General features: G+C 39.6%; 1 pseudogene; it reads right to left on the bottom strand.

Annotated features, from left to right (window-relative positions):
- Positions 1–11,923: 11,923 nt before the first annotated feature.
- Positions 11,924–12,191, bottom strand: LOC123797695 (ATP synthase F(0) complex subunit f, mitochondrial pseudogene; annotated as a pseudogene).
- Between the last annotated feature and the right edge of the window lie 789 nt (positions 12,192–12,980).

Raw genomic sequence — 12,980 nt, forward strand, 5'->3', positions numbered from 1 at the left:
TTCCATGCTTTCTTTAGATATAGGCATAACTCTGGAAAATTATTTTGCCATACAATAATTTTGAGATTCTACTGTCTCCTTCTGTGCAACTCCCAGCCCTAAAAGTCCTGGGCTTTTAAATTCCTTGGGCATCTACTAGTTAATTGAACCCAATTTTGTATACTCCCCAAATTGCTCTTTACCCTCAGATTATCTGCCTCCTCTCCTTGCCAAAATTATTCTAGTTTTTCTTCAGTGTCATTTAAAAGTTAGGAAAGCAATCTGACTAAACAACATATTAATCTATAAATGGCTTGCCAAAGAGTAAACTTCAGAACTATGTGTACCTTAAAAATGGGTGCCTGTTAACCTGAGTGAATCCCTAACATAAGTTCAGGTAATCTGATAAAGTAAAAGGATTTTCACACAATCTGGGATAGCATATAGTAAAGGAAAAAAGAATGGAGCTACATAATTTTTCCTACTTTCTTTACTTCCAGAGTCTCAGCTTCTGTAACAGCTCCATGTCCATGTACAAATTCCTTCATGCATTTTAACCAAGTTAGTCTTTCCTACAGTTCTATGAGTGGCTAATATCCTATTTGCAGAAGAAATTGATATATCTCTACTCTTCTCAGCCCTATATCAAAGATCCATCCCCTTAGAATATACCCCGGGTGAGCTTTTCCTCCAAGCAGAGCTAAGTACCAATCCGTCAATTATCTAAGAGTCAGCTTTTCCCCTCCACTCAAATAGTTCTTGAAATCTTTTGTGTTTTCTATAAAGTTTTCCTTGGCTGGTCAGAGAACACTAATTGCATATATGGTGCGCCTCTGTCTGGAACTGAGAACACTTCTGTCTATGCCTCTTATTTGGTGAGACAGGGTAGAAAAGAGTTCCAGACCAATTTTTGTGCTAGTGCTGTCACTAAGCTTAAGCAAGTCATTTCCCATTTTGCGTGTCTGTTTCCTCAAATAACTGGAAGAGGGACGTGTGTGTATAGGGGGTTGTAAGGGATGTATAATACCCACTCATCTTCTCTACCAAGTGGATGTCCAGATCAAGTGAGATGATTTATCTGAAAACTCTTTGAGGGGTGCCTGGGTGGCTCAGTTGTTAAGCGTCTGCCTTCGGCTCAGGGAGTGATCCTGGCGTTCTGGGATCGAGCCCCACATCAGGCTCCTCCCCTGGAAGCCTGCTTCTTCCTCTCCCACTCCCCCTGCTTGTGTTCCCTCTCTTGCTGGCTGTCTCTATTTCTGTCAAATGAATAAATAAAATCTTTAAAAAAAAAAGAAAAGAAAAAAGAAAACTCTTTGAATAAATAGAAAGCATTGTATTTTAAAAAGACAGCTATTTGTTGGGCTCACGCTATGTCCAGGCACTGTGCCTAGTACTTATCTGTGCTTCATATCATTTAATCAACAAACAAGAAGGTATTCATAACCCCATTTTACAGAGGAGGAAATGGAGGCTTGGATTGGTTCAATGCCAAAAGTCCAAAGGATGTGGTCAGCTCTCTAGTCATATGGCACATCAAGGGGAGAGCCGGACCAGGAGCCCAGGCCCGTCCGGCTCCAACGCCTGGCTCTTCACCTGGATTATACTGCCAGCCATTCCACACATGGAAGTCAGACCTAGCTGCCTCCTCTCTTCTTATGAGCCATACATACACTTACCCCTAAAACAGGCATCCTAAATCCAATCTGCTAATTTTATAGTGACTTATTCTACTTATTTTGCTGTTCATGTGTTACATGTCAATGTACTCTGTAAAATCCATAAACTTCTTTAAGGCCCATTTCCTCTCATGTTCTTTATTTTGTTTCTAACACAGATGTATAAGCAACCTTTCCAAGTATTTTATGATGAGGAGGAGGAAGAATCAAGAATCTAGGGTTGGGGGAGGGTGAATGAATCTATTGAAAAGGGTCCACAAAACAAATGCTCCTCACGGGAGCAGCCGAGAGTGTTCATATTTTCTAAGTGGCCAGCTATAGTATAGTTAAGCACCAAAATATGCTAATATTGTGTAAAGATAATTTTAAAAGTTGTGTGTGGGTAGTGAGTTGTGAGTCATATATTGAAAGAGGCTTAGCTTTTTTTTTGTATTATATAAATAATTGGAATCACATTTCAGAAAACTGCCCAAAATAGAGCAACCAGGATTAAAACCTTTTAAAAAAAATACATTGAATAATTTCTTTTTTTCTCAGAAGTTGACATTGGTTTATATCTATATAGTAGAACAAAACTAAGTATTTTTTATCTCTGTTATACAGGTGTGAAACATAATGCAGAAAATGCACAAGTTATGCCTTTCAAGGCCGTGAATAATTGTGGCCAATCTTGGGCAAGAAGTCAGGCATCCCAAGAGTGGAATTAAAAAAAAAAAAAAAAAAGTCAGCTCCTGAGCTACACAGAGAATACCTGTACACACACTTTCTTCTGAGCCTCTGTGACCACGGAAAACCACGGGGGAGATGATGTGAACAGAGAGCCTCTCTTTCTAGCCTCTGGCAGTGAGTAATTCTTCTACCCAATATAACTTTATGAAGGTCACCTCCCATCTTCTGCTTTTGAGTCGAGGCAGAAAGAGAAATGTTTTGAAGGGTCAGTATGAGAAAGATTCAGCTCTTTGTGTTTAATTTTGCCTCTTCCTTTTCAAAATGTTATCTTGGGACTGTAGTTGTCAAGACCATCATGTGTCGAGTATAGTCACTATCTGGGGAACTACTGTTAGGTACTTCCAGAATGCTATTGCCTAAGAACGAAAATCAGAATGTATACAAATATGAAGGATAAGACCTGTGTTCTATAGATGAGATGGACTGTAACTGAATGCCTGAGAAAACTGCAGCCATCCAAGTCTCATCAGGGGGATTGCCTTATTCCCTGATCTACCCTTAAGGTGATTGAGAGGAAGTGAAAATCCTAACTAGGATAGCAAGGCCAGGCCAGGACAAAAGGCCAAGTAGTGAACGTCAGGGTGAGAGGTGGGGAGTTCTGAGGTCACTGTTTATTATGCCCTCTCTAAACAAAATGAAACAAAACAAACAAAACAAGTCAAAATTGTTAGCAGACTGCAAGAATCTAGGAATGGGAAAAACCAAACTCATCTCCCCAAACAGAAGAGTTGGTAGTGTTTCTCCTGCACTGGTCAGGAGAAAGTCATTTACTCTACCAGACTCAGTGTGTCCAGCTCCTGGAGAGTAAGTGCACTCTGTTACAGTGAAGTCAGGGATATTTCAGCTGGCCTTTTTTTTTTTTTGGTCTGGAAGAAATGTCTCACAAGTCTGGCCAGTTTCCCTTCGCTATGAGTCCACGCTCAACAAGTGGCCCTCTGATTTCTAATTTTACCTCCTATTTAAGGCAGGAGTGGAGAGGAATATCAAGGTCTCCAAACATGTCTATATCTTTTATAATTAATTAATATGTTTGCATTTTGTTTTGTATCTCAAGCTTTTATGACTGTTGAGGTTAATAGCTACACCTAATAATTGAGTCAGTTCAAGTTCATTTACAAAGTCAGATTTCTTGGACACACCTCGACATACCTGGACTAAAACCTAAAACACATGATTTGAGTAGAATAAGGCAAACACGTTGGCCAGCTAGCTTTTCTCTATGATTACTTTATGCCGTACTACTATAACTGCAACAATAGGAAGAAGATTTTTGTGGCAGATGAAACAGTTTTTTGCACTTCATAACTGAAGACAAAGAATGAGCAAATGCTACAGGCGACAGAGGTAATAACGCTGTTTCAACTCTAAGCATCTGACTTTTGAAAATATTTGTGTGAAAGTTAAAAATTTTACAAGTTGTATGCATGCCCAATATTGTTTAACATAGCTAAAGACTGTTATACAATATTGAGGAATGCAATCAATTCTTAAATTATGTTTCCTAGTCCATGTTAGGCATTGTGTATAATGTCTGGAAATCCTCACTGAACAAGGCATACAAGTAAATAACTAAAATAATCAGTGATGGGGCGCCTGGGTGGCACAGCGGTTAAGCGTCTGCCTTCAGCTCAGGGCATGATCCCGGCGTTCTGGGATCGAGCCCCACATCAGGCTCTTCCGCTATGAGCCTGCTTCTTCCTCTCCTACTCCCCCTGCTTGTGTTCCCTCTCTCGCTGGCTGTCTCTATCTCTGTCGAATAAATAAATAAAATCTTTGAAATAAAATAAAATAATCAGTGATGAACTGTGAGATCATGTACAAGGCATAGTGATGGCAAGGGACAGAAAAGTCCCTGCTCTTGGGACTAAGACAGCTCCCTTTGAGCTAGGTTTTGAAAGAAATGCCATGTATTTCTCTCTTGGCCGAGGAGGAGAAAGGGAATTCCAGGTAGAGGAAATGGCTGGGAAGCAAAGCCTGGAAAGTATGAAACAGATTGGTTTGTACAGCACATGGCTGGAATATTCCTGTTCCAAGCAACAGGAAGAGGTAGAAGGCATGCCTGTTAATGACTTAATCAAGTGGGTGTTGGAGGGGTTGTAGGTGACATTGAAAATGTGGAAACAGCATGACATTAAGAAAAGTATAGGTGTCATGACAAAAAGGTAAAGGTGAGCAGGAGAGAGGAAGGCCAGCGAAGAGTGTAGGTCCTGAATTAAGGCAGTTGTAATGAGGCTGAAAAAGAAAAAGCAGGTTTGAGAATGGTTTGGCAGCTAGAATTGGTAGGGCTTTGTGACAGATTGTGTTTGGGGGCGAGAGAGGGAGGAACTAGCATAACGCCCAAATTACTGGCTCTGGAACATAGGGATCTTTTATTATATCTTTCTCTAAACCATTATACATTATTCATTGTGAGATTGAAGATGTGCCTGTGTAGTGAAACATCATTCATTTCCGACTAAGGGAATCCCTAGATTAGAAATCAACCCCACCTACTCCCATCCATGCTTTTCCTGTCCATTTTGTGCTTTTCTCAGGAAGCTATGAGATCTGGCTCCAGGGGAAAAACAAAAGCAAAAACAAAAAACATGTATAACTAAAACAGACCTATTGTCCTAGAGAAAGAATTATGAAAGCCAGAAGATACAATTAAACACATTTGGAATGCTTAGAACTAAGTGTCCGTGGCTTTATCACAGACTGTAGCTGTCCTCCGTGTGTACAGCTCTGCCTGGTTTTCATTAAGCAAAGAAACTGGCTTTCAGTAGCAAAAATGTAAAAACTTATCAAGTTACAGGATAACCAGAGACTTGCGCTTGAAAATGTAGATGTATGTTAACAAAATTCCATCTTGCTCTTTTCTACTGCATAAAAATAATGAAGCAAATAGATATTATTCACAATATATATTGCATTCTCATATTGAGGATGTTTGAGGGTTAAACAGTTTGCAGGAATATTATTTCTCAGATTTTGCTCAGAGAGTCGTATTGCTTCATATCTTGCCTCCGTGTGGCCTTTAGGGAGGCATCGTAGTGTCGTGGTGGGTAAGCTAAGCTCTGGAGTTAGATTGCCTCAGGTCAAACACCAGCTCTGTCACTTACCCCATTGGGCACTTCACCAGTTGCCCCTGACGTCTTGTCACACACACATGAAACTAATAATATCAACATGATCTTTGGGTAGAGCCCAATTCCAACATAGAAATAGTAGATAGGATATATGATCTAATTCAGTGGTTCTCAAACTTTACTGGGAGTTAGAATCATCAGAGGGCTTGTTAAGACACAGACTGTTGGTCCCACCCCCACGTTTTCTAATTTAGTAGATCTGGGGTGGGGATCAAAAATTTGCACATCTAGCAAATTCCAGGTGATGGTCTGGGTCCCGTACTTTGAGAAATACTCATCTAATTGAAAAGGGAATTCTTTAGAAAAAAAGAAGAGAGGCATAATAGTACTTAGAAAACATGAGTACACAGTTTGTCATGATTTTATTTAGGAAGCTAGACTGTAGATACTGGGAAATCCACTGGCTGATGAACCATTCATTTAAGTGAGAATCACTAACTTTGTTTTATTACTAGGATGACCTTGAGTTTCTACCATTGTAGGAATGCATCCCCATAATTAGTGTGCATTAGCCCCATTCAGAGAAACCAGTTAATTCAACTCACCTTTTCCAGGGTTTTATGCTTGAACCTGAACCAGACCAAACCATGAGCCATTAACTGAATATACCAGACTAATTTGTTGAACTCTAGAACTAAATTAAATCGCAGGGATGTCTGGGTAGCTCAGATGGTTACGTGTCTGCCTTCAGCTCAGGTCATGGTCCGAGGGTCCTGGGGTGAGTCCTGCATCAGGCTCCTTGCTCAGTGGGGAGCCTGCTTTTCCTTCTGCCTGCCGCTCCCCCTGCTTGTGCTCTCTTTCTCTCTGACAAATAAATAATAAAATCTTCAAACATAAATTAATTAAATGCCAAATACCCTTATACCCTTTCCCTCAAATGTGAGCCAAATGAAAGATTTGTTTTAAAAAAAAGTGAACTAGTTCAAATTAGGAAAACTTTTAGTTTTTTAAAACAATTGAAATCCAAGATCCTATTTCCTAACATACCAATTCATTAAAAGTGAAATGAAACAAAACAAAACGCTGTTTAAGATATCCCTAGACCAAGTAACAAGTAGTAGTTGACTGAAATGCTAAAATAGTAAATCCCTCTAAGAGTCTGGGTCCCAGCAAGAAAGAACATTCCACTCATAGGGTTCAAACCAAGACACTTCAATGAAGAAACTCCTTACTGTGATGTGGGAAGGGATTTAAGGAAACAAAAGAGGGATGTTGGGGAACCAACAGCATAAAGTGCTTACCAAGGGGTATAGGAGGCTAGAGAAGAACATGGCCTCTACTGAACCCCATGAGAAGAGCCGTGAAAAAGAGGCTGTCAAGCAGGAGTTGTGGTCTTGCGGAACACCCCATCCTTACCCCCACCCCCCACACCACAACATATACAGATTAGAACAGGGTTGCTAAATCAAGAAGGAAATGAAGAAGAAATGCCCCAGCCTTTCTCTCCTCCCAGCCTCCGATCACTTCCTGATGCCTCCCCCTCTCTCCCCCGCCCCATCTGAACTGAAAATCTGGTGTCAGTGGAGCCCCAGTGACTGACCTATAGGGGTCAGCTCCCTGGCAGGGAAGTGCAAGTGGTGGAGGGCACATGGAGACGGACCAACATAATCTCCCTTTTCACTAAGTTAATGCTAGACACTAGATGAAGTATTAGTAGCTGAGTTAATATATGTAAAATTCTTAGAAAAGTCGCTGGCAGGGAAGAAGCATCGTACTCTGAAGGTTAGCTATTATTGTTGCTACAGACTAGCACTGTTTGTGGATAAGGAAACTAAGGCTCATGGTCTTTAAACAACTTTTCCTTAGTTAGCACTAGTGACAGAGCCCCCATGCAAATCCAGATTTTCAGATTCCAATTTTGTACAAATTCTGCTATGAAAATTGACTGTTGCAACATATAAGGTGATGTGTTTCATACATGATTAATTTTATAATTTCTTGCTTTTAGAAATAAAGCATCTTTATTTATTGTTTGGACCTGACTAAAGAAACTGAAACCAAATTAAGACCTTATATATTAAAATAAAATAAAGTGAACTATCATTTCAAAGACAATTCTGTACATATAATAATAATTATAGTAATAGTAATGGTGATAGTAGTAGTAATAGTAATAGCTGTTAAAATTTTTGAATGTTGGGGCACCTGGGTGGCTCAGTTGGTTGGGTGTCTGCCTTTGGCTCCGGTCATGATCTCCAGGTCCTGGGATCGAGTTCCGCATCGGGCTCCCTGCTCAGTGGGGAGTCTACTTCTCCCTCTCCCTCTCCCTCTGCCTCTCCCCTCCACTTGTGCTCTCTCTTTCTCTCAAAAAGAATAATGAATAGATTAAATCTTAAAAAAATTTTTTTGAATGTTTATTTTATGTCTAGTACTATGCTATTTTTCAAGTCTTGTACTAATATAACCACTAATCTATGTCACTTTTTTAATTTGAGTATAGTTGACATACAATGTTACATTAGTTTCAGGTGCATTATGCTCTGCTCACCACAAAGGTAGCTACCATCTGTCACCAGACAATGCTCTTACAATACCATTGACTGCATTCCCTGTGCTGTACCTTTTATCCTTGTGACTTATTCATTCCGTAACTAGAAGCCCGTATCGCTCGCTCCCTTTTACCTATTTTGCCCATTCCCCTCCCCCCCACTCACCCATTTTTTATTTCCTGTTTTTCTTTTGTTGGTTTTTTTTTTAAACTTGGAAATAATTCACTTGGAGGATTTTGCAATTGGTGAATTAAATAAATTTTTTTAAAGATTTTATTTATTTATGTGACAGAGAGACAGCCAGCGAGAGAGGGAACACAGCAGGGGGAGTGGGAGAGGAAGAAGCAGGCTCCCAGCGGAGGAGCCCGATGTGGGACTCGATCCCGGAATGCCGGGATCACGCCCTGAGCCGAAGGCAGACGTTTTAACGACTGCGCTACCCAGGCGCCCGAATTAAATAAATTTTACCTGACTCTGCTGGCCCTTGTCTGACCATTCAAGATTTTATAAAGTCATTTAAGATGTGATACATATAGTATCTCAAAAAAAAAAAACCCTCCCAGATAACAATATATTTTTTCCCTATAACTGTTGGAGAACATGTTCATCCCATTATCCTGCCATGATACAAAATTAGCCTTAAGGCCAGAGGCATGAATTGGCCATGCATTCGGTATTTGATTACATGAAATAAGACATCTTGAAAATAAACATAGTTAGCTTTTTGTGTCAGGTCAGCTTTTTTGGCAACAGATTTTAAACAATGAGATAACCATTTACCCTTAGGTCTTTGCATTTTAGGTTTTTAGAGTTTCAGTTCCAAGAAGGTGTAATCAGTAAGCTGAAAAATCACATGTACATTTTCAGTCAGCTAAAGAAACAAACAAAAAATGTTTTTTTCTGTGGAGGTGATTTTTTTATCCTGTCACACTATCTGTCAGTTTTTCTCTGATGAGGGAGCAATTATCAGACAAGGGTACTCTAACCAGTAGCTCATGATGAAATTTCAGTTTTTTCTTGGCAGTCAAGTTTCAGAGTTGTCAGTAAGAGTCCTTGTAGCAATAGCATTAGAGAGATGTCTCTACTTTGCAAATGAACCACATGAAAGAAGACAGTCTTAGATGTACATCCTGTGCTTTACTTTCTACTTTGTTTTCTACTTATGGCATGGGTTGGCCCAAAAGAAATTACCTGATTATAGTATAAGCTGAACCATACGAAAATCCAATAGTTGGCCAATGATTGATTGCTAAATGCCAGTTTGACATCGGACAGCAATGTCAGATGGTTTGTCCTAATAGTTCTGATACTGATTGAAGCAGTCCATGCCCATGGAACAGTGACATTTCATTTACAGCCTCTTGTAAAATTCACACCATTGGTAAACATATTGCCCTTGCACATTTGACAAATGAGGGTCACTTAATTTTTTTCCCCTTTTGTTGAGGATTTCAGGCAAATATGAACGTCCAAGAAATCTGTGCAGTTGAGACTTTAAGGTGTTCCTAAAGGGTTTATACGTGTAAAGTGTCTAACCAAATTCCTGGCATATGATAGGTGCTCAGAATAATTGAGTCATTTGGTCACTAGTCTATCTAACGGTAATATAGTAGCATACTGTGATATGGTCTTTACTGGTTACACAAAGCTGTTACATGCATTATTTTACTTAGAGTCAGCTTCCTAACACATTCAACTGACATGTCAAATTATATTCCAAGTTTAAAGGCAGTATTGCATTATTATATAAATACTCTTCTAGTTAACAGAGAAATTGAAAAGGAAAGGATTTTTTATGCATTTATGAAAGCTGGATATTAGGAAATATCATAGTTACTTTTATTTTTTCTGGTGAGATTGGGAGGTGATTTCTTATGCACAGATGTCTGTCTTGTGGTGAACTTGAGGAATTGACTTATGTGATTAACAAGGAAACATCAGTATTTTTTATAGTTTCAAAGAATGAGATACTGATTTTATAATTATGGCATTACACTCCAATTCTCATATATAGTCTATACCCAAATTCTTACAATTTGACAAGTTCACTAAAACCCCTGTATGTCATTTTCTCTTTGATGTTACTATCACTGCTCTTAAGTACAGAGGAAAGTGTGATGCAACAGGCGGATGGGTAGATGAGTCAGCTGGCCGCGACAGCTGTACACATGGCCCACAGGTGTTTGTTTGGCTTTGGTATACTTTATGGGCAGAAGTTTTTAAAGGGTCCCACACCACTTTACGAATCTATTTTTTCTGCAGTTCCTTTGTACCAACCACATCTACAGAACAGGCCCTAAAGTTCAGCAGTTTTCACCTCCAGAGGAGAGGAAGTTTGGTGATTTCCCTCAGCAGTTTGGAGCCAAGTCAAATCCCAGGGCTTTGCAGGTGCAGATTTACAATGCAGGTGGGATTCACAGGTCTGCGACCTGGAGCATTGTATGTTTAATAAATTCATAGGAGGTCCTGATGCTGTTGCTCAATGGACCGCACTTTGAGCAGCGAAGAACTAGATATTTCTATGTTTTTGACCAACTAGTATCTCAGAAGTAATGAGACCAAGCTCAAACTTACCATCTTCCTCCTAAAACCAAACAGTCTTCCTCTTGAGTTCTTATTAACTTTTACCATTATTAATTCTCCACCAAACCTCAGAGTAATGCAGGGCTCCTTCTTATGGCTCCCCGTATCACATCCAAATCAGTTTTGAAGTTCTCATTCTTCCCCCATGGCTATTAAGCCCATTCTTTACTTTTCATTCTGCCCCTACTACTGGACCAGACTCTAGGACCTCTCATTCCTAACTCCTCTGCCAGCTCTTCCCATCTCCACTCAACCAACTGAGCTCCATTCACAACTGCCATTCTAAAAGCACTGCTTGTTTATAGTAATATTCTGTTGAAGACCATCTGGAATAGAGTCTAGAGTACCTTACCTGGAACCCTAGCCCCACGCTCCCATCCTGCTTTTTCCATGCTTATCTCCTTATGGATGTTCTTACATGCAAACCTTATGGATTACCTGAATACTTTTGGTGCTTTCAGTTCTCCTGATTGTCCCAAATTCCTATGTCACTTTAAGTGTCCTATGTATGCTACAAAATGTCATAAGCATCTAAAAGAGCCTGGAGTGAACAGCTTCATGACCCAAGTGGCATTTCATTAGGCCTTGAGGGTAATAAGGATTTCTACAGAGATTATTAACTGTTTCTTTCTACATTTCTGTATTGTTGGATTTACTTAATGGACATTCGTCATTAAAAAAAGAAATTCAATAAGTTTAAATTTTTAATGAATAGATTAATAACAACAACAAAAGAGCATCCCTTGGGCTTCTGTTCCCATTGCACAGTCCATAACCAAGCAGGTATCCCACTGCAATTATTTTTCTTGTTTCTGTTTTACACCAAGCTTCTCCCCAGGAGGGAGTGTACCTTGTTCATCTTTGTATCTCCAGCATTAAGTGTAGTGTGTAGTACAAGGCAGGCATTCAATCAGGAGGATCTAAGGTTTAAGAGCCTAAAATTTATACAATATAGGAGCCCCTCTTTAAGAAATAGAATTGAAAATTTTCTCTAAACTTTCAAAAACATATGATCTTGAGAAATACATTGCTAGGGCCCCTTTTAGGATCTTGGAAGGGGGCCATGCAAATGTGGGGGTTTGGGGCGGGGCAGTAGATCCCAAAGCTTAAACTACTTTAGCCCCATAGTATAGCCTCCTCTGCTCCATGATTTTTTTCTGTTGTTGTTGGGTTAGTAGTATTATTTTAATGAAAAAAGATTGAGTGAATCTCCCCCCCACCCATGTACAAGTCATCTTTCATTGGGTGTTAATTCTAAAATAGAATATGAAAGGATTCAAGGGTGCCAGGCAAAGGCCATGGTCAGGAATACAGAATGTGCCTCCACAATGGACCCTCTTCAGTGATACTTGCCTAGCCAGTCATGTTTGAGTTCCTTGTAGCGATGGCAGTAGTTGAAAAGCATGTAAGCTGCCAGCACCATAGAAGTCCCAGTGACACCTGCCCTTTCTTCACATTGACATACTTGATGTAATATCCGTAGTAACCACCTTGAAATGCTCCAGCAGTGCCTTTAGGATGAAATCCCGCATCAGTATCGAGCTTGGCAGCTCTCCTAGTTTGACCACCACGAGCTGCTTCTCCTTCGTGGGTATGGATGATGCCATCTTAGAGTCCTGGGTGTCTGCTATCAATATTGGGTGAATCTTACTGATTCAATTGTAATTTTCACATCCATGACCTTTCATGTTGTCCTCTCTGAACATGGGGCACCTGGCATCCATCTGAGGGTGTTCCACTTTTAGGAAACCAACTTCCTTTAGGTTACATGCTGCAAGGGCACTTAGATTTCCTGGAGTTTGTAGGAATTTCGGATACCTCTGGGATCATTCTTTAACAGCACAACCTTTACTAACAAATGTTCTAATGAAGCCAGGTTTTAGCCTCTATGTATTTTGAAATGAAAACATTGCCTTGTAACACCACCATTCTCTAAGTCTTTCAAAATGTGTTCCAAATATTTCCTTCTAATTGGAAACTTCCCTATGAAATCATAGACTTTGAATTCAGTTTATATTCTTTTTGATGCTTTTCAAGGGCACATTTCTTATAGCTAGTTTTACAAGAGGGAACACTTCTTTGTAGTTTCATGTTATTAAAAAATATTTATATATATATGAAGTACATTTCATATATATGTATTTCACTCTTAAATATTTCAGAAAAAGTTACTGAGATTCATTAATATTTGCTATTTGTGTGAAGAAGGGCAGCTGAAAGGTACATTGGCCAACATCTCCCTATCTGAAGTTGATTCCCCTCCCCCAGCTATTGTCACCCTGTTTGTTGCATTCATAGCACTTACAACAAACTGTTACTATCTTGCTCATATCTTTGTTTATTGTTTATCTAGGCACCTCCTAGATGATGGGTAAATCTTCAATGTCAGCTGTTCT

This window comes from Ursus americanus, chromosome 9 (assembly GCF_024610735.1).
Source record: "Ursus americanus isolate L20-20 chromosome 9, mUrsAme1.1.p, whole genome shotgun sequence".
Lineage (NCBI taxonomy): Eukaryota > Metazoa > Chordata > Mammalia > Carnivora > Ursidae > Ursus > Ursus americanus.